Raw genomic sequence first — 12318 nt, 5'->3', positions numbered from 1 at the left:
CTTATTATGATATTGCTCATGAATTGCAAATGATATCAGTATCAGTTGCAATCTCAAACTGTCTTTGCAATCTTTTAACAGTTTGACACAATACCAGAAACATAAAGGGTAACATATATCTTTTCTGTGATCTCTTTTACAGCATATTCTGGTTAGGGTTGTCGTATCTCAGGGCATTGGTTGATCTTCTATATACTTCTCCCCATCTCCAGGCAGGGAGACAAACCTTATGTGTACTTACATGCATGGGGTGGCTTTGTAAAGTCTAGACACTTCATTCACTTATTCCTAGCTGGCATCAGGAACAGCTCACCCAAAACATGTTGTACCTATGTCAGGAAATAAAAAGCCAAGCAAGGAGACTGGAGAGAGAACCAGTAGGCGTATGTACTTGGACCCACTGTAGCATTAGAAGTAATACAAGGAGTGGAGAACCAGCATTGTGACCAATGACTTCTATTGCAGAAGCCCTGTGATCTTAGGGAGTGGGATGCTGTGGACCTGACAACCCTAATTTCTATGCACATCTACTCAGAAGCAAAATCAGCTACTGACTGAGATGAATGTTCAGGCTGTGGACTAGAACTCCCAATAGCCCCAAGGCAGCTGAGCCAGTGATAAGGAGCTATGGGACATAGCTGGGGGGTCTGCACCTCACCCACCCTCATCATCTCCCTGCAGCCCACAGATTGCTCCCCACCCTCCTGCAATAGAGGAAGATAATTCTATTCTGCAGGTGGCTGCTGTCATCTTGCAAGACAGACATGACTGGCTACAATCCATTCTGTTCAGTGGGGCATGCTCAGAGATCAGTAACCTAAAATTTCTATGTTCCTGACTTAAGACATGAGCTTCACATATTTTGCAACTCAGTATATAACTAAATACTGTATATCCACATAATTCTTTAATTTGGGTGAGACGACACACATAGGGTGAAATTCAATTTTTTAGTCCAGACCAGAGTAGAGCCATTGAATGAACAGAACTTGTTAAGTCAACAGCTAAGGAAGTCCTATTGATTCAGTGGGTCTGCTTTAATTGCCATTAACAATTAGATTTAGCTCATGAGTGTTAATTTATATTGTAAACTACACTGTTATAAATATTATGAAGGACAGTATTTATGAGCCTTCTATGTGCCATAACTAATTAAATAGAGCAAATTATTAAAGTAACCTTAATGACTGCATGGAGTATATTCCTTGTCCATTTGTTCTCAAATGAACATTTTAAAAAATTACATTTACATAGTGGGCTATAGACCTATACTCTCTTTTGTCCCTTAATCTCCATGTTTTCCAGCCCTTAGCAATACTGTATTTTAGCATTACAAAGGAAATGATGAAAGGTAGCTGTTTAGGTACAATTAATTAACTGTTGTAAATCTACTGAAGCTAATAAATGATGTCCCCACTGAATTCTAGATATTTTAGATCAAGCTTCTCAGCAACTTCTCAGTTGAGATGGTTATATAATGTGTAATTGACTCTGTAATATACTGACCTTTCCCCAAAATGACATTCCATACAGGTAATTCCTAGTCCTTCAGTGGAATAGACTCTTAAGGCCTGGCTGTATATTTTGTAATCACTCAGTTTTCTTTCCAGCCCTTGAATTCCAAAGCCTTACCCAGCCCAAGTCCTCCTTGACCCTTTTTTCTATTGATACTTTAACCATCCAACAGACCTCTTGTTTTAACAGAAGTTCCCCACATTTCCTGAGATGAGTTCTTAAAATCCATTTTTCTACACTTATACGGATTAAACCTGGACCTTCTCATACTTACAGCAGATCTACTCAAATAAATGGGACTATACTTTAGGCCAGTGGCAGCTGGTGGCCCATTGTGGTTGGTGGACCAAAAGCCATAGTAGCCAGTGATGGGTGGAACCAGAAGATGACCACTCGGTGCTATCCGCTGCTCTTCTCTTCTCCCCTCTCTCCCACACAAATACTCTGCTGGGAATTCAGCAGAGAGGAACACTGATATATCCCTCATCCCCTTCCTCTTGTGAACAGGCAGACAGAAGTGGACTGGCTAGACACACCCTGAACCAAAAGCCTCTACTGCTCTAAGTGCAATGAAGAATGCAATGCAACCTATCCTTTGGCCCATCATAAACTTACCATATCCCTGCAACTCCTTTATGAAACACTGCCAGCTCTGTTAGTCCTGATATGTCTCCATTAATTAGAAGCAAAATGTAAGTCTAAATTACTGATCCTTCTATTGTAACCTGAGCACCAGTGGGGCACATTCAGGAAAGATCACCTGCTCAGAGAAACTATGCTCAAAGCTGGTGTTCATATCAATGCACTATGAGAATTACATCTCCCGATATGTTCCAGGGTAATCTCTATGCATGTCTGAAACCATTGCCTTGAATTCTGTGTCTGCATGGCAAATTAGGATTGCTCAGGCAGCCCTTCTTATTCTTGGTAGCTGCACTGCTCTTGGAATTCTCCTTGAGGGCTCTCTTTGAAGGATCTAACTCGACTGTCTAGGCCTACATATATTTTCTTATTTGTGCTGATTTTTCATACCTGGGGTTAAATTCATGTGGAAGAACTATTCTGGTAACCACTCTGAGCTTTGTGGGCAGAATCGAATGGGCTGTAATCCGATCATAATAGCCCAAACCACAATTCAGATCTCACTGATGGCCTCTCCTCCATTAAAATGAAAATAAAAAGTGAGGCAGTAATAGCACTGCTTGCTGCACAAAATATCCACAGTCTAAGAATCAAGCAGCTTTTTTTCCCCGCCTGCCCTCCTCATTAAGTACCATTCACTTATTAAGGGCTGTAAAGCCAGACAGCCTGAAAGAAAGGCGAAATCTTGGGGAGATCTGAGGGTAAAATAGCATATTTTTATTAGTAGAAAGATTATTTGACTTTAGAGCTGTAATAATGATAATTTCCATGACCAAAAGTGCCCCCTTATGATTAATCAATTATGCAAACCATCACCATTTCAAAGCTAGTAAAGACTTATTTAATGACATTTTCCATGCATCTCATGTCTTTAATATATTATCATCCTTTTCCTCCTGACAGAGCCATCAGCTGCAGAGCATCCAGCACCGTTCTGTAGCTGGTGGAATCATTTGCTCGCATTGGGAAACAATTGTTTATGTAGAATAGATTTTTCAAAATTGATTTGCTTTAGAAGACTGGATGACTGTTGCTGGGCAGTCATTCTCTGCACTGTGCCATCATTTTCCAGAGGAAAGGCTGAGCGTAAGGATGCTGCTGCATGAACAGTTTTCTAGGCATGACATTCCAAAATCGGCTACATTTTCCTTTTTTTTTTTTATCCTTCCGGAAAAGAGTTCAACTCAGCTTGGAACTCTGTATATGTAGACAGAGAAATCATTCACTCCTCTGATTGCTTCACTTCTGGGCATCTTCTGAGCAGAGGATAAAAATAATCCCAAACCAAAGATTTTCATTTCTGGGGCACAAATGAGCACTTTGCAAACTGAACAAAAAGGATGTCCAAGCTCCTTTCAGGGTAACAACATGCTGTTGTATTGTCCAAAGCTGCATTAAATGCAAGAAAGGAAAATAAAACATTTTTAAAAAAAACCAATTCAAAGCATACTTCCCATTTTTAAAAGAAACGTGTACTGGAAACAATTGTTTGAAACAAGATTAAATTTTATTTATTTGCTAATTCTTCATTACACTGAGGTTAAACAGAAAGGTGACAAAACTAGGTGCATTCACTGCTTTGTCCATAATCCCCTTATTTTTTGCATGAAGCCCTCTTCATTTCTCCAGCAATGCTAAAGAAAAGGCCCAGCTAAAAATCTAAAATTGGCTTCGAGATGCATCTCCTTCAACTCCAAATTGCCCATCATGAATATAGATCTCAGGAAAAATTGGGATCTCAGAAATCACCTGTTCGTGAAATGGATCCCTCCAGTTCAGTTTCACCAGAACCTGAATGGAAAGAGGTATATAAAAAGGCAATTACGGAATTTCGGCATACATCTATATATATATATATAAATTTACAGCTGCCAGAATACTCCAGTGAGCAAGACCAGGAATATTGGGAAGTAACCTTCCCAAGCTCTTGAGCAGAGCTGGGAGGCTACATGTCTCTCTCCAGGATTCTGGGCAGCCATGTTGGGATTGGCCTTGGAGATTGGCCTAGAAGAGTGCTTAAAACGGATTAGAAGCAAATCACCAGCCCCTGCCAACAGCTAGTAAGGAGAAAGAGAAAGGAGGCAATATGTCTACAAGGGAAGCAAGAGGGGGCTGGCAGGTATTTTGTTAGCACAAACAACCTGAACTGGGTCAATGTGGTCTCGTTACAAATGAACGTTCCTTCATTCCACCTGTCATGGAACAAGGCAGATCATTTCTCTACAGCACACTGTATGCTTTTAGAGTAAACTCAAGAAACAAGGAATGGAGCCTGATGGAAATTTAGCAAAACGATTTTGCAGTATCTGTTTTGCTACCACTGAACCAAACACAATTTTCACATACGTCTACAGAGCAATGGAAGAAGCCCTAATATTGCCTCTTATGTTTTAAATGTATACATTAGGCTTATGAATTTCCAATCCTTGCTCACATTGTTAGGTAAAAATCTAAATGGCCAAAGAATAAAGTTGCACTGCATCGATTCGGCAAAGAAAACAAATTTTTAAGGCAAATAGCATATTGTTTTCACTGACTCAAGATCCCCATCTAGTGGCTCTACAAGACATGACATACTCCATTTAGGAGAATATCCTGTTTTTCTCTTTACTAACTACCCTGTTTCCCTGAAAATAAGACCTAACCTGAAAATAAGTATAATTTTTCAGGATGCTCGTAATATAAGCCCTACCCCAAAAATAAGCCTTAGTTAAGTGAAAGCCCACCTTCCACCATTGTGCAGCAACCGGAAGAAGATGGCATGACTGTATTTGAATAAACATAGATTGTTGTACATGAAAAAAATAAAACATCCCCTGAAAAATAAGCACTAATGTGTTTTTGGAGCAAAAATTAATATAAGGCCCTTTCTTATTTTCGGGCAAACACAGTATTTGCCTTTGTTTCTGTGCATGAGATATTCCCCCAGTAGTGAGATCAATTCTGGGTTGGGTGCCTAATGACAAAACAAAACTGTTAATGAAGTACAGCCTCAGGATTACTTCTCCCTCCAGAAGCACATAGCTTGTTAAATTACAGCATTATAATACACTTTGATGTACAGACCCTGATGTTGGGAAAGTGTGAAGGCAAGAGGAGAAGGGGACAACAGAGGATGAGATGGTTGGGCAGTGTCATCGAAGCGACCAACATGAATTTAACCCAACTCCGGGAGGCAGTGGAAGACAGGAGGGCCTGGCATGGTCTGGTCCATGGGGTCACAAAGAGTCGGACATGACTAAATGACTAAACAACACCAAAGTACACCTTCACAATGGAAACATAAGGGCCACTAAGAGTGCAATCCTAGTGGGACATGATGGCAAAAGCCTGCTTATACGACATGGAACCAGATGAAGCTGCTGATTTTCAAGGAACTAAAGTCATCCCCTGCCTCCAACAAACATGAGCCTGAAACAGTTCATTAGTCCTGTAATGTGAACTACCTATTCCCCTACTATATTTATTTAAAATAAATAAGAAATATATGAATCCATGGGAATCAAGCCCACGTCAGACTTCCAAAACCGAGTCATTTCCTTTAAATTACCTATCTTTCTATATTTTCCTATGGGGGAAAAATATTCCATTTTCCTCTTCCTCATAGTCTTCCTAAAGTACTCCTTCAGTGCATCCTGGTCCTGAATAAGAATGGCCTGGCTCTCTAGTAACATCTAAACAGAGCTTTGAAAAGTTATTTTCTTGAATAACAGCTCGAAGTAACCCCCAGCCACCATGGCCATGCTGAGGATTCTAAAAGCTGCAGTCAAAAAAGACAGAGTACAACTTTTCCTGGCTTTGGAAGTAGGGTGGCAAATACTTCAATAAGGATGTTATTCTAAAAGATGGATGGCTTACTATTTTTCTTATGGTCAGCCTCATGCCAGCAGCATAATATTCATGAATAATTTGCCACAAGTAGAGAAATCAGAACAGGCATTTCCTACTGCACACCAATTTATGTGGCTTGACATGTGACAGGAAATGCCTGCTCTGACCTCTTCACTTGCAAGAATGGTCCACTGAAAATTACAGCATTGGCATTACATTGGCAGAAATATTATAGACATATATACAGTGGTGCCCTGCATGACGATGATAATCCGTTCCAGGAAAATGACTGTTAAGCAAAATTGTTGTCCTGAGGGGAAAAAAATCCCCATTGGAATGCATTGAAACTGGTTTAATGCGTTTCAATGGGGAAATTACCTCATCATCCAGCGAAGATCCTCCATAGGGGAAGCCATTTTCCGAGCACCATTTTCCGAGCGCATTTTTAATCAGTTGTTAAAATGGCTGCCCTGCAAAGCATGGGTCTGGAAAACGCAGGGCAGCCATTTTAGGAACCTGACGATCAGCTGGGAAGAACGTCGTCTTGCGAACAAACAGTTCGCGAAGCAAGGACCTAATCGACATTGTGCGAAAATTCCCCATTGGAAACATCGTTCTGTGATCACTATAGCGATTGCAAAAAAGTCACCGTCCTGCAGATTCGTCGTACAGCGGGGTCGTCATCATGCGGGGCACCACTGTATTGTACATTGTGAAGATATACTGTGTTCAGTCAGATTCTGGCCAATGGGAGCTTGATCTAGAAACCCTTGTCACAGATACCAGTTCCTTTAAATAAACATACACAAACAATTGATGGTTTGAGTGTTGGAATACTCCTACACAGACCTCAGATTTAACACATGTCAATTAGTGATATCACTTGTGGCATATTAACTTTGGGGAGCAACAATGTTGCATAAAAGTATCATTGCAGCTACTAATATCATACTAAAGCTGTAACATTTAGAATGAAGTCACATCCATTTGGATCGAGAAGTAAGCCTCTGGGGCTTACTCCCCAGTGTAAGTATACACAGGATTGCAGCCTTACAATGCTGCCTCCTCACAGGCAACCCCCACTGAATTCAGGGGAGTTGGGAGTATATCCCACTGAATTTAATGGGATTTACCTTTGAATGAAGAGGCTTAAGATTATATACCTTTTTAAAAAATAATCATATGCATAAACTGTAAACACAGGTCTAAAAGGAATAAAATACTGAAGATTCCTCAAATACATCCTCTGTTGCAGAGAGAATCTTCACAGCATGGATCTGCAACATGTTCATGTACCCTCATAACTACAACGGGGGGGGGGGACTGTCCATACTCTTTTCTACTTTGCTCTATGCATTTCATCTGTGCTGCAGCCCCCCTGACTTTTAAGTCCCCGTTAAACTTAATGGGTCTGTTTTGAGGACTGTGGCTTGAGTATTGCCCCCAAGTTACTAAAACCCAGGTCTCATCGTTCCTAGACCAAGAACTATCTTCCCATTAGTTCAGTGGGCATACATTTTGTAGAACTATGCGGAGCTGTTTGATAAGATAGCAGGAAGAGAAGCTATTTTCTGATTTACAGATAGAATATCTCCCTTCACAGTTTTCATGGCAGTTTTAAAAGTTCTAAACACATTTGGTTTCCCATTTGCACTTACTCTGATGGCAGGGAACAGATAAAAACATGTCAAATATTATCACACTAGCAAAGGTTCTTCATTATTTGAGATATAGACCTGGGCCCATTTTTATCAGATCCCAATTCTTCAGGTAAACCATGAGTCACAAAGTGAAGCATTATGCCATAATGGCTACATTAACAGAGGACCTCGAGATAAAATTCCGGTCATTTTGACTGTGCACCTACTAGCATTATTAGGTAGCTTTCATCTTAGGAGGTGATTTGTTGGCAAAGATTAAGCCTTCAGTTGGGTAAATTGTCTGGACTTATAAATAAATCAGTTTTTGACTACCCTGGTTTACCTCTTCTTCCATCTAACGTGGAAGCAAAAGTTTTCTCATGAACCATACCTGCTCAGATGGCTTGAAGTATGCTTCACGTAAACGTCAACAAGCCTGTTTGCTATGCTCACTAGAGATCTCTTAGTGCAAATTGTTTCAAAATTACATTTTAACATGATGTGATGTATATTGGATGTTTTATGAAAATTATGCATTTATAAATTATTTAAATGCCTTAAGAAAACTTGATTCAGGGCTCATTCAGAATGGCATTTGTCCTGCTGTGTGGCATGGGGGCAATTGGTTCATTCGTTTTCTGCCAACCACACAACATAATTTTTCCATAAGCCACAAACTAGAGTGGATCACTTTGCCCCCAGGTCAACCTGCACCATTTTGAGCCCCGCTTCTACTTTTTTTTGTGCGGGTTCGTCCATTCCCAGCATGTGTACTCACTGGGAGTGGACTAAAATTGAGCCATGCAGCTGTGTCAATTTCTTCAGCAATTTTCAGCAAAAATCCTTAAAAGGCTTAATAAGTGAGCCACTTCAGGATATTGGCAAATTGCTAAGTCATCCCTTTTGCTCTGCATGGCTAAGATTAAATTTTTAAAAAACTGCCACGTAAAGTGCCAATTGAAACTGCGGTTGTGGGCAGTTTCTCTATCAACACTAGACAGAGGACAAAGAAAAAAAGTTAATCTAAGTGATTCAGTGCATCAGCAATAGTCTACCACAGGCAAAAATTATAATTTCACTACCCCTATCCCTCTGCAGAGAAGCAAAGGAAGTGTTCAACTGATAGCAGAAGTTGGAAGGTGACTTGATGTCAATATGTGATTTAGACATGAGGATTGTGCCAAATGGTATACGAGTCAATGTGGTCATACTACTCCTTCCCTGACCCTATTTAGACCACACCAGCGCACACCAAAAGGGCTGGTATGGACACACCATCAGGCTATAATACTATGCCTAGTTTCCTAGAATCATGTTCTACCATCTCTTGAGTAGACATATATTGGATAGAGCTACGAGTTTAGAAGATATGGTTTGGCAGAGACAACGGCTACATACATCAGGGGAGTTTTCCTAACCCACACACATTTTCTGTCTCATAGTTATACCACCCTGCCCCACTCCCTGGTAAACCTCTCAATGTACTGAAGAAGGTCAATGATCACAATGATAGGGATGATGGCATTTGAAATCCAATGCACCTGGAGGGCACCAGGTTTGGAAAGGTTGACCAAGACAGACTGTCCACTAGATATTGTGCAAAGGGTGCATGGGACTTCAGACAAATGAAAGAACTACTCTAGACAAGCTTTCCACTATAACAGGGTGATTGCTTGTAGATGAAGACAATGGGATTAGCAGTAAGCTTCAGCTGTTACACTTCTGGCTGTTAGAAAACTTGATGGACAAAGAGTCTATCTTCCACTTCTAATAATGTCTCAGAGTGTTGGCTTTGTTCTTGCCAGTAGTTGCTTCGCAGTGGCAAAACAGAAGAAGGAAAAGGAAGTCTTCACCATCTTTCCTTTGGTGCACATTCTCCTTCTAGTTACTTAAATGCATCTATTCCCCTAACCATCCCTAACATAAAATAAAGGGACTATGCCATCTTGAAAGGGGACTGTAATCAATAGGCGCCACCCCTGTACTCAAATGAGCATATGAAGACAAGCTGTTCTTGAGGCAGGAAGGGCTGCTGTGAAACATTACACCCAATAAACAGGACAAGAAGCTTCTGCTCAAACTTCCTCTGTGAAATGACCATGCAAATCCATTCGATAGCAATCTCAGCATTTCCCAGCCAATTTGGCAGGCTATTTTACCTTGCTGCAGCTCTTCTGATAAAATGCATGTTACTCTCTCCACATATGGTGATTCCATAATCTTCATTGCCACTTTTCATATGACTCCCCCACCTGCTGTTGTTATACCCCGTCTCCTAAAGGAGTGTCTAGCATTCAGTCAGAGAGTTCGACAGGCCACTTACGTACCACCCTTGCACTGGGGCAAGTCCCAAGACCTCAGCAGTGCGTACTGTAAGCCCCTTGAACAAGTCTGACCTTAAAAGAACACTTTACTTTTATCCAGTACTTTGCAAGTATAGACACATGGGCTTTGTGATTCCTTAGAACTCACAACAGCTCAGTTAGGTAGGACTCTTAAAGATAGCTAGTTTGTGGCCCTCTCCACTCCCTGAATTTAGCCAGACCCTGCTGTTCAAGAGACCAGCCCTTTTGTAAAAAATTGTATAATTAATTGTTATTAGAAAAATAGAGTTTAATAGAATCAGTTTATATTGCACAAGCTTTAGCATAAGGAACATATTCAAAGATTATTACAGTTAAATAAAATAACTATTTCCCATTAAAATAATATACACTACTAAGCTGGGCTAAGGTAGCCTAGCTCCACGTCATTCTTTCTCTTCACTTACATTCTCTCTCCTTCGAGCCACATACTCACACCATCAAGTTCTCTCTCTCTCTCCCATCATCATGGAATTGAATTCCAGAACAGAACTGAACTGAACTCCTTTCACATAACCCATTGTCCATTTTCTAAACTCTCTAACTCCTCCCTTCTTGACAATTCTGGATGTTAACCAATTAGCCTCAAGGGGCTGTAACACCTTCCTCCTCCATTAATTCCCATGAAAGTCCACGTGTTTTATTTCTTCTCCAATTAGCTTGGAATGTTGAGTCTTCCACGGGGCCCTTGATTCGACCTTCAGCTCTATCTCGAACCATGCTGTACGTAACAGTCTTCAAGAAAAATACTCTCATAACACTTAGAAAAAGACATTCCAATGTCTCTCAAATCATCTTCACACAGAACCTGTCTGACTCCATCTTACATTTCTATGACTACATATCTCATCATCATGACACCCCCAAATAATTATGACAACAACTATCTGTAGAATAGTATGCTTAGACTGTTTTACCCAAACCCCCTCAGCAATAAAACAGAAATCCACAATACTAGGAGCCTAAAGGGAGAAACAGTTCTGCATAAGAGCCTATATTTAATATGCATCTATTACAAATAAGGATGATCAAGTATGGATGACCCATCACAATTGTTATATAAGTGTCAGATAATCACTGTTCAAGGCCTGAGCTGGGCATAGGATCACTATAAATGGAAAATGATGTGACAGCAACAATTTCACACCACCTCTCACCCTTGGTCTAGATGGGTGGGATAGAAATCTAATTAATATACCCAGTGCTCTCAACTATTCCTCCTAGACTTTGGTTTCCAGACCCTTTACCCTTATTACTCTCTTCTGGACACATTCCAACTTGACAACATTCTTCTTAACATGTGTTTTCCAGAACCAGATACTGTACTCAAAGTGAGGTCCGAACAAAGAAGAATATAATGGTCCTATTACATTCCTTAATCAGGACACTATATTACTGTTGATGTACCCTAGAATTGAATATTCCTCCTTTTTTCACCCTCTATCACATCATACTTTTAACTGACCAGTGAGACATACTGCCAGTGGTGCCACAGAGATAGTCTGGAGGATGTGAAAGGTTTTTATGATAAATGCTAAGGACTTGTTTTCTCTGAATCTCCATGTCCGATTACAAGTGCAATATGCCCTTTCCTACTGACTCCATCTAGCACAGATTATCTCACTTACTAATTTTTGCTATGCGAGTGATGACATAGGACACTCCAGTCCAAAACCTCTTGGATTAATAGAACATGAGGCAATTTTGCAGTTGCGAATCATGCACAATTTGCTGCTATGGCTTATGAGATTTCACTTACTCCAGAGTAAAATCCCAGTAGGATTTGACCAATACTGCTATAATTTTCAACCAGTAACAAAATTCTCATTTCTGTCTGCTTATGCCAAACCAGACTACTGCAATTTTTGTGCCCTAAAACAAATACACGACAAATACGACAACATGTAGCTGTCCTTCTTTGAATAAGTGGACTTCTTGGTTCAGTCATAGTGGGATTGTGTTCTTTGACAGAAGGATTATTGTGACATAAGCAGTAGTATAGTAGTAAAATTGGAAGCTCAGTCTCCATAGCCAACCCCTTCCCAGAGAGTCCAAATAATGCAGGCAGATGGACTGGTCCATATCAATAAATAGAAGAACAAGGCTTTTGTAAAGGTAATGGCTTCTAAATGCCCACTCCAGCCCTCAAATACTTTGCACTACAATATGGATAGTTTGCAACTGTAAACTGCTCCTGAGAAAATCTATTTCTCTTCCCTCTATTATGCAGTTTATAGCTAAACTCAGAGGGAGGAAGAAAACCTGGAGGGCATTGTGAAAAATATCATGGTCCCTGATAGTGAGAAAATCCATGGGCTTTGACCCTA

At 40.4% G+C, this 12318-nt stretch overlaps 1 long non-coding RNA gene across 1 annotated transcript in view; it reads right to left on the bottom strand.

The window, feature by feature from the left end:
• Window positions 1–3642: 3642 nt before the first annotated feature.
• The window catches only part of LOC110073836 (uncharacterized), a 41012-nt gene continuing 32336 nt past the window's right edge, over window positions 3643–12318 (bottom strand). Inside the window, exon 4 of the long non-coding RNA XR_002299656.3 lies at window positions 3643–3948. This is a non-coding gene — a long non-coding RNA (uncharacterized LOC110073836). The remainder of the gene's footprint in view (window positions 3949–12318) is intronic.

This window comes from Pogona vitticeps, chromosome 4 (assembly GCF_051106095.1).
Source record: "Pogona vitticeps strain Pit_001003342236 chromosome 4, PviZW2.1, whole genome shotgun sequence".
Lineage (NCBI taxonomy): Eukaryota > Metazoa > Chordata > Lepidosauria > Squamata > Agamidae > Pogona > Pogona vitticeps.
The sequence above is the reverse complement of the archived record's forward strand: the minus strand, read 5'-3'. Positions and strand labels throughout refer to the sequence as shown.